At 47.2% G+C, this 14,438-nt stretch overlaps 1 protein-coding gene across 2 annotated transcripts in view; it reads right to left on the bottom strand.

Annotated features, from left to right (window-relative positions):
* Rab7a (RAB7A, member RAS oncogene family) overlaps positions 1-14,438 on the bottom strand; it is a 59,122-nt gene that overhangs the window by 22,281 nt on the left and 22,403 nt on the right. Inside the window, exon 1 of one of the 2 annotated variants that reach the window (XM_087196924.1) lies at positions 9,894-10,030. The exons of the other annotated variant lie outside the window; for it this stretch is intronic. The gene's annotated coding sequence lies outside the window, so the exon portion shown is untranslated. Of the gene's footprint in view, positions 1-9,893; positions 10,031-14,438 lie in introns of those variants that run through there. 2 annotated transcript variants of the gene reach the window in all.

Genomic DNA, 14,438 nt, shown 5'->3' on the forward strand with positions numbered 1-14,438 from the left:
GCCACTGAACTCCGGCACCAGCCAGAAACCTTGTGCTCAGCAAGCAGCCGTGATCCTTCAACAGTAAAGGGCTGAGCAGGTAAAAATCCAGAAAGCTCATACAAGGCACTCTCCCTCTCCCTCTCCTCACCACATCCCAATGAATTCTGTCAGCAGTCCCATGTCCTCCAACTGTAAGACAACAGGGGCAAACTGCGAGTGTTCTGCTCTCATGACAGAGTAGCCTGTGGGACTGCATAACCTTTGTTCCTTTTTCTCCAGCCCCACTGTGATTAAAATGTGAGTTAATGGATGGAGATGCTTGTTAGTCTAGGGATGCTAGATAGGGATCTGTAACAGACCTAGAGTCCCAGAGTAAACTACTCAACTCTGTTTATCCGGAACTGATATTCCAGGCACCACAATTGTTAGAACAAGCTGCAGATGTCTGCTGACCATCAATATGTGACAGTCGACCACTAACCTTTGTCCCCTTTTCTTTAATATGTTAACTTCCCCCTCAACCCCCTATAAAAACAGCCTCGGATTCTGAGCCAGTGCCTCTCTAAGCTATTTTGCTTTGGGAGTGCCGTCTGGCCAGACTAATAAAGGTCTGTTTTCCAACTAGTCCGGTGTGTTCCTTCCCGGGTGTTCTTCGCTGTAGTCAGCTCCTTGGAGCGTTTGGTGAGGCTCTTGGTCTTACATTCTGAAGGCACCGCTGGGATTCCTGGGTGTGCTTCAATAGTCAGCTCCTCGGAGCGTTTGGTAAGGCCCTCAGTCTTACAAGCCCAGTATCAGAAGGTATCACCACTTTGGTAGTTACTCAGCACCGGGAGGCCTTACCGCTGTGAGAATAGTGCTGTCCCCTCAGTGGCAGCTCAAAGAGTGTATGTGGTGCCAGCCCTTTGGCACACTGCTTGTGAGGAAGTAAAGGGGCAGGGCAGCAGACAGAAAGCCTAGCTACCCATCTGGCACCTGCCTGTGCTCCCAGGGAGAAGTGTTCTGGAAATCACAGTGGTTGTTCATTTGGCCTCAGCTCAAGTGCCAATTTCTCCCTTAGACTGAAGACACACAAAGGAAAGAAAGGTAGCCTCTTCCAAGGCCACATGCAAACACCCAGGCAGTCGGGCTCCAGCAACTGTGCTCTGAAATGATGCCTTTCTATGAGGACCCTTCTCTAGCATTCAGACACTCAGGGGCCAGGCCAGGTTCTAGTCCAGTTCTGCTGGACCATCTCATTCAAAGATGCTTGAGGATCAGAGGCTGTGACATCACCACAGCCTGCCGAGGGACTGCTCCCAAACTCTCAGGCTAAATGGTTGTATGGACCACTGGGAAAAGAAGCATGGCCAGAAATCACCAACAAGGCAACTGAAAGCCTACTCTTTGGCAGTGGGCTGTGGCACTGGTTCAAATCCCATCTCAAACACATGCAGCTGTGGGAGCATCCTGCTCTCCTGTGAAAGTCATGGGCCCTCTACAAATAAGGCCCAGAAGGCTCCTGGTGGCTCACCTGGCACAAGAAATGTATTTCATGAGTGGCTGTGTTACAAAAGGGTTAGGGTTAGAATCTCACTCCTGTGGTCTCTTGTGCTAAGTGTGACCTCTGCTGTCCTCCAGGTTAACACCCGAGGACACCTATTCCGCCTCCCCGTGTCAGTGACACCCTAATACACAGCACACGTTCATCCGTGCACTGCCCAAAGCCAGGCCACGATCAGCACAATGCACTGCATTCACAGGAGAGCAAAACCTGAGGTGGCTCAGGGGTCGTCTAAGACCCCTGTCAAATGAGAAAGATGCAAGACCTTTATGACCCCTAACTGGCCACGACCAGAAGCATAAAGCAGCACTGAACGCATGGCAATGGGTCACTCAAGTTCCAATTTGAATTCTGCCACTGGCACAGGCCCCCAAGGGCACGGGTGATGCTCCCATGATCCTACCTACCTGAGGCTAGCACCACAGCTGGCCTGATACCCCTCCCACAGCTCCAATCCCATGCTCCATTTAAATGCTGGTGCCGCTGCTGCAGTCACTGATACAACCTAGTTGTGAACACACCTAAGTACCCAAAAGTGATGGCTACTATGCTGCTGGACGTCGGGGAGGAGCCATAGACTATGCAGTTGAATACTTTCTTACACCAAAACAGGCCACCTTAATTCTCTCTAAGCTGATAAATACAACATTCTGTTTTGTGGCTTTGCAAATGTTAAACTGGAAACCTCATTGGGCAGATTTAGTGGCTACTTCACAACTCCCAGAGAGGACAAAGGGACCGATGTTAATCCTAGGAATTTACAAACACAGGCTAATTGTAGGACAGAACCTAAGCACTTTAAACTCAACCAGAACAGACCCTCAGCAGTCACTCGATCTCAGCTCTTCACTGTCCCGACACTTGGTCCACAGGACTGACACAGGGCCCAGTTTCTGCCCAGTGACCATAAGCGGCCCACCTCCTGAGCAGGGCTTGTTCCCAGACAACTCCAGCTGCAAAATGCCACCACTCTCTAGCTCTTCTAGATGCTCTGCTGTTCCGTGAGGCAACCTGTGGTACATAATCGAACTGTACAGTAAGCACATAGCAGCACAACTGTGACCATGTCCAGGAGACACTGAGCTATTTGTTCCCATCAATGAATGTCCGAGGTCCATTCATTATCTGTGAAAGTTCGCAACTCAAATGTTGTAAGTCGGGGACTTGTTGCAGTGAGCCACTGTGGCAGTGTACAGAATAAACAATTACTCGGAGACTTAGTTCAAGCACTGTGAGGGGCAGAGGGGCTACTCAACTGAGAGGACCCAGAGTTAGGGAGACTCCCAGGAGTAGGACCAAAGCTGAGAACTCTCATGGTTTTATTGAGGATATTAGTGAAAGCAGCTTGGGCAAGGCGCTATCTCAAGGCTAGGCAGTTTTTTTGGGGAAAGGAGTAGAACAACAGCCAGAAACAACATGCCTCACTAATCTAAACTTGTCTAACCATTCACTCCTCACAGAGCCTGCGGGGGGCTTTTGCCCTGCAGTTTAACCGTTTGCTCCTCAGCTGCCAAGTTCCGCGTATTTCCCCTTCTTTTGTTTTACAGGATCAAGGATGGGGAGGAAGAGAGAAATACAGTGTAGATGGGTATTGAGGAAGGTCACATGGGGAACTTACTGTGTATATACACATATAAACACACACTGCAAACTTTAAAACTGAAAATTGCCAAGAATAGATTTTCAGGGCCGGGGATTTAGCCCAGTGGTTTCGTTGCTGGCTGCACAAGGGCAAGGACCCAAGGTCAATGCCTGGTACCAAAAAAAAAAGAACACATTTTCAGTGTTCTCACAACAAAAAAAGGTAAGTAAAGGGTAAGCATGCTAAATAGCTTGAGGCAGCTGTTCTACAAGGCACTCACAGCAACATCATGCTGTACACCATAAGCAGATTTCATTTTCACTATTTTGGGGTTTGTGTTTATAGTCTTTGGGATTGGATAATCCAGGGGTGCTCTATCACTTGAGTTATATTCTTAGCTCTTGTTTTATTCTATTATTTTGAGGCAGGCTCTCATTAAATTGCCCAGGCTGGCCTCAAACTTGTGATCTTCCTGCCTCAGTCACCTGAGGAGCTAGAATTACAGGCATGTGCCACAGCACTCAGTTTTACTTGTTATTTTTTAAAAGCTAAGCGGTGGGTGTGGCAGTGCACACCTATAATTACAGAACTCTGGGAGGCTGAGGCAGGAGGATCCCCAATTAGAGCCCAGTCTGGTATTTAAAAGCATTTAGTTCAAAAGTGGTCCAGGGCCGGGAATGTAGCTCAGCAGTGCAGCACCTGCCCGGCAAGTGAGAGGCCTTGGGTTCAATTCCAGGTACCAAAAAAGAAAAGTGAAAAAAAAAAAAGGGGTCCAGCTAGAAGACTGTTTCTTTGTTTCTTCGGAAGGGAAGACTTGGATATCTGGATGTCTTTCAGAAAGAGAAAGATGGGATCTGTCCCCCTTTTTTCATAATCATATGGACTGGCTCCAGGCGCTTGTGCAGTGACACAGCCAGCCCGAGATTTGCCCTCCTAAATATGTTTTTCGTAAGTTGTTAACACCAGTTCTTTAGCTACATGCATTCGCTTTATTTTTTTTTTTGGAGACATGGTCTTGTGAGGTAGTCCAGGACTCTCCTGTCTCAGCCCTGCAACACCACCCCTGAATCTATACATTCAGTTGACAGCAAACAGAGCCATGAACCATGGAAACCAAGGGCAGAGATGAAGACCCTACATCAGAGAGCTGGCTGACAGGGCACACTGAATATGAGCAACAGGCGACTGCCCAACTGCCCGGACAAGCTCCTCCACCCTCTTCCTCACACCTGGAGGCTGGAGTGAGTGCCTCGAGAAAGGTCACACACGTGAATTTCTGCTAGGAAAGGCAGAGACTGAAAAAATACTGTAAACCAAAAAAACATATAAAGAGCACTCAAACTCAGTAAGGAAAAATGATAAAAGGGCACAAGAGTTAACAATCCTGATGCTTCACCAAAGAATGAGCATAAGAAAGGCCCTGCCGTGTGTGTTATCACTCACAGGGGAACCGGGAATCAAAGCTTTGCAACACCGTCACACACCTACGAGATAGGCACAAACTGCACCACTCCATATGCTGTGGGGTGTGCAAAACAGTAACCCATTTAGAAGCCAGACATGCATTGTTTCAGGCTGGTGAAAACGTTCTCTAATTATACAGTGCTGATCATTACATAAATGTGCATGGATACTAAAAAACACTGAAGTACACACTTCAAATGGGCAAACTTTACGGTAGACAAACTGTTTCAACTTTTTAGACTAAGTTACACATACACCTCACACCTGCCCTCTCAACTGGCCTCTGAAGTATCAAGGAAGCCAAGGGCACAGCCAGATAGACCAGTGCACTTGTGTAGATGGCAGCTTTTACCTAAAACCCAGTGGCGAGAATTAGCCTGGATGGCCATCTGCAGAGGAAGGCCGGGTGGCCTGTGGCTGCACAGTGAGACACCTCTGGGGTGAGGGCGGAAAGGCGCGAAGGTAGACCTAAGGATGATGATGTGGGAGAGCCCAGACCAGCCCACAGTACACACAGGGGTCCCCTTTGCACGAGTGTCAGGAAACACAAACCAGGAAGCACAGCAGTGGTCACCAAGGGAGGTGTGCAGAAGGGCAGCAGGCAGGAAGTGGAATCACAAAGGAACCAGGACACTCTGGGGACAATGAGTTTGTCCACATTCTCTTTACTGTGGTGACAGCTTCATAGATACACGCAAAAGCCGAAACTCTAAGTGCCTGTGACTACCTTCATACAATCATGAAAGTTATCATGTATTACACTAACAGTGAGACAACTGTACATTAGAAAGTACACCTGTATCTCCAGCACTCTGGCACGCTAAGGCAGAAGGAACACCACAAGTTCGAGGCCAGCCTGGGCTACATAGTGAGCTCAAAGGCAGCCTGAACTACAGAGTGGGACCCTGCCTCAAAAAAAAAAAAAAGAGGGAGAAAAAGAAAAAGCACCTCTTAAGAAATCTTTTCAAAAACATATAATACGCTGGGGCCGGGCAGGGGATTTAGCTCAGTGGCTCTGTGGCTGCCTCCAAGTGCAAGGTCCAGAGTTCAATCCCTGGTACCAAAAAAAATAATTATAATTATAATAAAATATATATATATATGTGTATATATATATACATATATATATATATATATATATATACTGTGCACCCCTGTAATCCTGTAGGCAGTCAGATAGGAGTGGTGGAGGGTGCCTGGGTAGCCTTGGAGAGCAGAATCTTCCACCCTGGAAACAAAGAAACTTCCCTCTTTCCATATGCGAGGAGTGCCCTAAAATTAAGGAGACCCAAACTTTTCCCACCCCAAGAGGGCAGGAACGCCCTAAGGCAATGGTGAACCTCTGAGTGCCAAACTGCAACCCACATCCACTTATCACAAAGTGCCAACACTGCAACTAAGCCCGATTACAGGTGTTTCACTTTAGAAACAACAACTCTACATTAATATCTTTTGTCTTAGAGGAAAAACAAATAATACAGGTGTTACAGGTGTGCCACCACTGCCCTCCTGTGAGGGGCCTGGCTCTCCCTTTTTGGCTGTCTTTCCCAATACAATGAACTCTACCTTCTCTAAAACAAAGACTTTGCCATTGTGTGGTCTCTCACTATTCAAGCTGGGCAGGTCGAGTGAAATCTCCTTAGGGTCCCAAGGATCAGGAAAATTTGGGTTACAATCCCAGCCACTTGGGAGGCTGAAGCAGGAGGATCACAAGTTCAAGGTCCTCCAGGGCAAGTTGGTGAGGCCTGTGTCTCAAAATTTAAAATGAGCGCTGAGGGGCCGGGGATTTAGCTCAGTGGTTCCACCGCTTCCCTCACAGGCACAAGGTCCTGAGTTCGATTCCTGGTACCAAAAAAATGAGTGCTGAGCCGGGGATTTAGCTCAGTGGCACCTCACCTGCCTAGCAAGCACAAGGTCTTGAGTTCAATCCCCAGTACCGGAAAAAAACAAAACAAAACAACAACAACAAAAATGAGTGCTGGGCAAGGTGGTGCATCCCTATAATCCCAACACTCAGGATGTGAGGAGCCAAACCTAGAATTTATATGTCCTGTTGGGACAGTTAGCTTGGCCTTGGGAAGAACACTTACCTAGCATGCCCCAGGCCGTGTATATCTACCCTGGCCTTTTCAATGATAACAACATAAAAGGGAGAGCAGAGACCACATTTACAACACTGATGTACAGTGAGTGGGCCCTTGACTTAGGAACTCGATTGATTCCCAAGGACTGAAGTTGGTTAAGTCAATACAGCTGAGACCTGAAACCTGGATGTTTACACACTACAGACAACAAGAGTGGATGAATCTTCCATTAACCAAGTTAGAATTAACCCCAGTTGTTCATTTGTCAGGCCAGTTGTAACTTGAATGTCCACTGTATTTACATGTATGGATTTACAGGTAAAGCACTGTGCTGCCTAATTCACTTTGTGTAGGCCAATCTAAAAGGTAGATAAACCAGGTGTGGTGGTGCACACCATCTCCTTGGGAGATGGAGGCAGGAGGATCTCAAGTTTATAGCCAGTCCTTGCAACCAAGGGAGATCCAATCTCTAAAGAAACTAAAAGGGGCTGGTGATTTAGCTCAGTACAGAAAGGAAAAGAAAGAAAGGAGGGCCAGGGATTTAGCTCAGTGGTTTTGCCGCCTGCTGAGCGAGCACAAGGGCCCTGGGTTCAATCACCAGTACCAAAAACAACAACAACAAAAAAAACAGAAAGAAAGGAGGAAAAGGAGGGAGAGGAAAAGACAAAAAAAAAGAAAGAAAAAAGGAAAAGCAAAGAGAAAGAAAGGAAGAAATAAAAAGGTAGGGAGAACAAATACATAGGTAAGATGTTAACTATTAAAATTATGTAGGAAGATGTACCTCATAGCAAGAGGACTGTGAATTCGAGTCCATCCTGGGCAATTCAGCAATCACTCTAGGTTTACATTTTCAGGAAAACACTTTGAGAGATGGCTGCCTCAGACCACCTAACTTTAACCAGCAAACATGCCTTGAGCCAAACCTTCCAAAGCACCAACTCCTTAGGGTGCCCTTAGCCAGGAACAAGGTTATCATTCCTGCCTACTCAGGAGGACAGAGGAAGTTTCACTTCTCTTTCAGACTCAAGTGGCCTTGTGTCTTTGTGTAATTACTTCCAAGGGCTGTTTTTCGGAGGGGGGGGGCTGCAGGAAGTTAAGAAAAAAGAGGCTTAAGAATGAATAAATAATATGATCTGCTCCTGTGTTGAGAGAGGGAACTTGAAAGGGGAATGGAACAATTTGGTAAACATTACTTACAAAGATTAGGGAGAGCAGCGAGAGAGAAACTAACAGGCAAAGAGGATCAAAAGTTTGACCCCAGCTGGGCAATTTAGTGACTTGGTGAGACCCTGATTCAAAATAAAATGGGCTGAGGCTGTAGCTCATTGTCCTGGGTTTGAGCCCCAGTGCTGCAAAAAATATGTGCATGTACACACACACACATATACATACACATGTACATAAATTACATGAGCTAGGGCTGGCTGTGGTGACACATGCCTGTAAACTCTGGGAGGCTGAGGCAAGAGGATTGCAAGTTTGAGCCTAGCTGAGCCAATTTAGTAACTTAACAAGATCCTGTCCCAAAAACACACCAAATAGCTGGGTGTGGTGGTGCACTTGGGAGGCTGAGGCAGGAGGATCACTGAGAGTTCGAGGCCAGCCTGGCCTACATAGGGAGCTCAAGGCCAGCCTGAACTACACAGTGAGACCTCTCAAAAACCAAAGCAAGGGCTGGGGATTTAGCTCAGTGGTTTTGCCGCCTGCTGTGCAGGCGCAAGGACCTGAATTTGATCCCCGGTACCCCAAAAAACAAACAAACAAACAAACAAAAAACAAAGACATGGAGCCAAGGGCAGGGGCAGGTAACAGGCCCACTAGAGGGCAGCCGTGAGAACACTACATGCTCGATTTCCTTCAGCAGCGTCTAAACTCTCATTCCCATTATGAGTTCCACACTCAAAATGAGGTCTGTGCAGTCAGCCCGTCCTCATAATTTAAAACTGCTATTATTTTTAAAACAATTTACAGATTGACAGCTATGGCTTGAGGGGACGTGTCTCCCTTTTAAAGAAGAACTCTTACAGAGAACTAAGTTGCGATGATCTAAACAAAGGACTCTAGCTTGGAGGTCAAGTGGATTTGCAGTGCCAGGCCCCGACACACAGGCCTACCCAGAGGCCAGTGACCTTAGATTTCACAGAGATTCATTTCCCAAGCACCTGCACCAGGCAAACTGCTCAAGACACAAAGATGACTAAGAGATTCTCCCTTTTTGAGCTTGGTCTAGCTACTGTGGGAGCAAATATGGAGACTAAGCATGTGGTGTTATAAGATAGTCAAGGTTTTCTAAGAGTGGGATGTGGGCAACAGAAAAGGCTCTGGGGGAAAATAAATGTGTGTGCGTGTGTGTATGTTGCCATAGTTGAACTTCTTAAATTAATGAGCAACTGAACTCAAAAGAAATCAACACAAAACAGGGGACTGCGGGCCAGGGATTTAGCTCAGTGGTTTCGCCGCCTGCTGTGCAAGCGCAAGGACCCGAGTTCGATCCCGGGTCCAAAAAAAAAAAAGAGGGGACTGGAGGCGACCAGGAACCTGGCCCCAATCTAAGGTGAGGGCTTAGAGACCACGCTCCAAAGAGGGAGGGCTCAGCGCTAGTTGGCCGGCTGTGGTTCACAGTCTGTCTTCTAGGTGGAGGAATCCATCAGAAAAGAGTGTGCCTGTTTTCCTGAAGCTCTGGTAAGATAAAAACCTCGCACTGTGCATTTGATCTTGGTGTTTCACCTGCCGTGGTCGCTGGATGAACTGCTTCACTGTCACACACAGGCTTAACAATGAAGGAACAACCTGACCTTTCAGCCAGTACATCTGAGTATTCAGACCTTAGTACCCTAAATTGTGAAGCTGAGGTACAGAAATTAGCAACAAGGATGATCTGGGACAGAACCTGTCTCTGGGAAAAAGTGACTCTATTAATGCTGGGCGTTAGGGTTCTCTAGAGGAAAAAGAACAGGAGATTACATATGAAGAGGTTTATGTTGAGGAACTGGCTCGAATGACTGTGGAGGCTGAAAGGTCCCACGATCTACAGTCAGAAGGTCTGCCTGGTCCTCACCAGAAGTGCCAGAGTGTGAGTGTAAGTTTCCGATGAGACCCAAGTGCCAGAGAACACAGAAGTCTCAGCTCAAAGACACCCTCCTGCTCGGCCTTTTGTGCGATCAATCAGGCCTCTGTGAGAGGAGGCCACCCAGAGCAAAGGGCAGCTGACTGGACTTGGGATACCTGTTCAAATACCCACCTCATGCAGAAACACCCTCACACTCAGCCAGAGGCTGGCAAGGTGCACACAAGATGACAGGCAAGCCTCACCGAGCTCACCCAGGTTATGGTCAGGTAATCCAAGGTGCTATAATCCTCAGGCACAAGCCAAGCTCTTCAGGCTGGGGAGGAACCGCAAGGACAGAAGGTTGAGCTGCACAAACTCTGCTTCTGTACAATTGCACTACTGTAAACTAGGTTTAAAGGGACTCAAAAACCATTCTCACACTTGTGCTTGTGAGGACTGGGCTACACAGAGGACCACCCCAACTCCAAGAACAGCCCGCACAGCTTCCTTCAGGGGCCACTGCTAAGCACTGAGCTGATGACACCGAACGGCAATGGTGACCCATGGAAAGGGACTGTCGTTCTCCCCAACACTGCTCCTGTGCACACTGGTTTACTCAACTGTGCCCCCCTCCCCAGCAAGTCCACTTGCTTTTCAAGTTCTCGGTTTCCCCAGAGCTACTGGACAATCTTGACTAACTACTCAACCACACCTCAACAGCCACAGCTCATCGCCACACGACATCAGCTTGGCATTTGCGAGGAGGAATTTAAGGAGGGAGAACACTTCCCGTCTCAATTTCCTCTTTTATAAAACCAAGGAGCTGCAGGGTAGAGACTCCTTTGAGTGTCCATAAGGCTGACATCAAGTTCTAGTTTGTTTATTGCTTAACCAAAGTTTGAGGTGCTTTTGCAACCAGAAGGCCCTTGGATTTTGTTTCTTTGTGGCAACACCCTCATTTCAAATGAATTTTCAAAGGAAACAGTAGAGCTTTGGGCCAGGGATTTAGCTCAGTGGTTCTGGCACCTACCTCACAAGTGCAAGGTCCCAAGTTTGATCCCTGGTACAAAAAAAAAAAAAAAAAAAAAAAAAATATATATATATATATATATATATATATTCTACAAACTGATTCTACACAGCCAGGTGTATTGGCGCACGCCTGTAATCCCAGCACTTGGAAGGAAGGCTGAGGCAGGAGGATCACTGTGAGTTCAAGGCCAGCCTGGGCTACATAGTGAGTTTAAGACCAGTCTGAACTATAAAGTGAGACCCTGTCTCAAAAAACCAAACCAAAACCCAAATAATGAACAAAAATCAAACCTAATTGATTCTAAATACATATAAGTTATAATGAATAGTTGAGATATATTACACAATGCAGAATGAGAAAATCAGCTAATTAACATATGTATAAAACCTCAGAAAAATAAATACTACAACCATCGATCTCACTTCTAGGTAGAATCTAAGCAGAACTCACAGAAGCAGAAAGTAGGATGGTGGATACTACAGGTATGGGGGCGCTGCTGGCCAAAGGATACAAAGTTTCCGATGGACGGGTGGGGAAGTTTTCAGGTCTTCTGCACAGCATGATAACTACAGTCAAAATGCCCAAGAGAAGGACCTGGGATTTAGTTCAGTGGTTCCAGTGCCTGCCTCCAAAGCGCAAGGTCTGGAGTTCGATCCTCAGTACCAAAAAAAAAAAAAATGCCCAAGAGAACCAATTTCATTTTGAAGAGAAAGAAGACCTCGACTCCATGAATCCTGACATCAAAGGTGGGAAACAGGACATATGTGGGCTCAAACAGCCTTGGGAGACCGGCAGGCAGTAAGTGCAGGCTGCCGTACACCTCTGTCCAGGGAAGGGGGGCAAACAAAGGTGGCACAGGATCCAGTATGAGGCACCAGGCGCCAGGGCCACGCTGCTCTCTAGTACGTCCTATGGGAGCTCCAGGGGCCTGGCGCGTCTGGGGCGGGGGCGGGGGGCGGACTCCTATGCCCCACGTGGGGCGACCCGCACTGCAGCTTCCCTTGGACACCGCCAAGGCTGCTGCTCCTGTCTTTTCATCCCTGTTCCTGGGGAAGGGGGAGGTCCTTAGTCAACCACTGTTTCTTCCAAATCTTAAAGCTGATGCTCCAGAAAACTGGATGCGGGTATTTCGCTACTTAGCATCCTCCTTACAAAGCCCTCAGTATGAACACTGTGTAGTATAATCTGAAAAATTAAACTAGAAAGAACTCTTTTCAGGCATATAGCCCCAGCATAGACCACTCGGGAACACCAGGGATTAAGCCATCATAGCATCGCAGGGCTTGTGCTAAAGAGACTCTTGTTGCACTTAGCAGTGGCCCCAAAGTTCAACAGCAATGGCACTGGTAATTCAAATAGCCAAGGAGAAGCACGCACAGCACTCTCTTCAAGTGGAAAGGTCAAAGCTCTCAACTTAGTAAGGAAAGGGAAACAATCACAGGCTGAGGCTGGTAAGATGTCAGCAAGAGTAAATCTTCTAGGGGCCGGGGATTTAGCTCAGTGGCACCGCACATACCTTAAAAGCACAAGGTCCTGAGTTCGATACTGGTACCAAAAAATAAAAGAGAGGTAAATCTTCTATTTGTGAAAATGTGAAGAAGAAAAAAGAAGCAGGTGGGTGCTCGGGTTTTTGTCTGCTATTTCTGGTGGTGCTGGGAATTGAACCCAGAAACTTGTGCATACTGGGCAAAAGCTACTCAGTCCAAGCTCACACTATTTCCTGTTGCACTTTGTCTTACTTTCCTATTGCTGAGATGCAATCCCCAACATCCACAGCTTACAGGAAGACAGGTTTATTTTGGCTCAGTGGTCACAGTCCATGGTGAGCTTGCTCCAAAGAAACATCATAGCAGAGGGGCAGAGTAGAGAGCCAGGGAGGGAGTGCACCCTCCAGGCCACACCACCATTACCTGCCTTCCCCCACCAGGCCCCACTTCTCAAAGCAAGTCAGCTAGACCACCCCTAAAACTCTTCAAAACCCTAGCTATAAGCTCATGGTGCTTGCGGGGGAGGCATCTAGAGCAAATACCTAACTCACCTCAAACTGCAAAAGTTCTATCCGAAGGACATGATTAATGCTCAGTTAATTAAAGTGGGAAAGACATTCAACTTTAGCCATGCATGACTGTGTGTGGCTGTAACTCAACACTCTGGAAGGTTGATGCAGGAGAACCACAAATTTGAGCTCAGTCTGGGCAACTTAGTGAGACCTTGTCTTAAAAATACATATAATATATCCCAGCATCAGAAAGCTGAGGAAGGAAGATCTCTACAAGTTCAAGGCCAGCCTGGGCTACACAGTGAGTTTAAAGTTGGCCTAAACTACACAGCAAGACTCTGTTTCAAAAAACAAAACAGGGCCGGGGACGTAGCTCAGAGGCATGTCACCTGCCTGGCAAGCACCAGAGGATGAGTTCAATTCCCAGTACCAAAAAAAAAAGGAGGGGAGGAGGTTAGGGATGGAGCTCAGTGTGAAAGTCTTAGGTTCAATTCTAGTACTGCCCCTCAAAAGACGTGGAAGAGATGAACAGAAATTTGTCCGTGGAAGAGATGAACAGAAAATGTGCTTCAACCAACAGCAACATACCAGAAAGCACTACACAAAACGTCAGACACTTCTGAATGATAAGATTAAGTTTTGGGAAATGTGCCATTAGGCAACTTCTTCCTTGTGTAAAGATCATCAGGTGTGCTTACACAACCAAGGCGGTTACACAGTCACCAGTCAATAGACTCTTCCGAGATCTCCCCTGTCATAAACGCAGCCCATTGTTGACAAAAACATCATTATACGGCACAGGACAAGATGGGGTCCTTCAGGGTTTTCGGAATCCACACACCTCTGTGGAGAAGCGGGACTACAGTGCTGTGTTGTGCTTCCATGATTCATACTCTTTCACTCCTGTCTTTCTGTTCAGAGACTGTACTCCAGATCTCCTTTAGCTCTCTGTCCATGGTTTCCTTTAGTTCTTTAATTATATGAAGACAGTTGATTTCGTGTCTTTGTCTAGGAATCCCATTACCTGGACTTCCTCACAGATGCAGAAATTCCCTGAGGGGATCATACTCTCCTGTTGTGCGTTCTGTCATGCTGGGACATGGATGCTCTGAGTTGAATGCGGTACTCTGGAAATCTGGAAATTTGAAGTCTCCTACTTTTCTGAGTGCTCCTTACTGCTTGTTGTGCACTCACAGCTGAGCACTGGCTCAAAAGTAACAAACAGCCTCTCCTTCACAGAGCTCTCCCGGTTGCTGTAGTGTCCAACAGGCTATGGAGTCCCAAAATAGTCCATGTTGATCACTCTTCCAGCTCAATCTGGCAGAAAGACTGATCTTTCCGCCTCCCTATTCTGCCCTTTCGCCCTTCTGCCCTCCCAGTCTGGAGTGCTAATTCATTTTTTTGTTGTTGTTTTTTGGTACCGGGGATCGAACTCGGGTCCTTGCGCTTGCGCAGCAGGCGGCAAAACAGCTGAGCTAAATCCCCGGCCCTGGAGTGCTAATTTAAATGGCCTGTTGTAATGTCAGGGCCTTGACCCAATCAGCCAGTTCCCATATCACCTCTAAGGGCCAGGGATTTAGCGCAGTGGTTCCGGCACCTGCCTTGCAAGCGCAAGGTCCCAAGTTCAATCCCCGGTACCAAAAAAAAAAAAACCCATAACACCTCTAATTCTCTCAGCACAAAACGCCAGACCTGTGCATTCCCA

The sequence above is a fragment of the Heterocephalus glaber genome, unplaced genomic scaffold (assembly GCF_053883595.1).
Source record: "Heterocephalus glaber isolate CG9 unplaced genomic scaffold, H.glaber_assembly_v1.0 deba00001644, whole genome shotgun sequence".
Classification (NCBI taxonomy): domain Eukaryota; kingdom Metazoa; phylum Chordata; class Mammalia; order Rodentia; family Bathyergidae; genus Heterocephalus; species Heterocephalus glaber.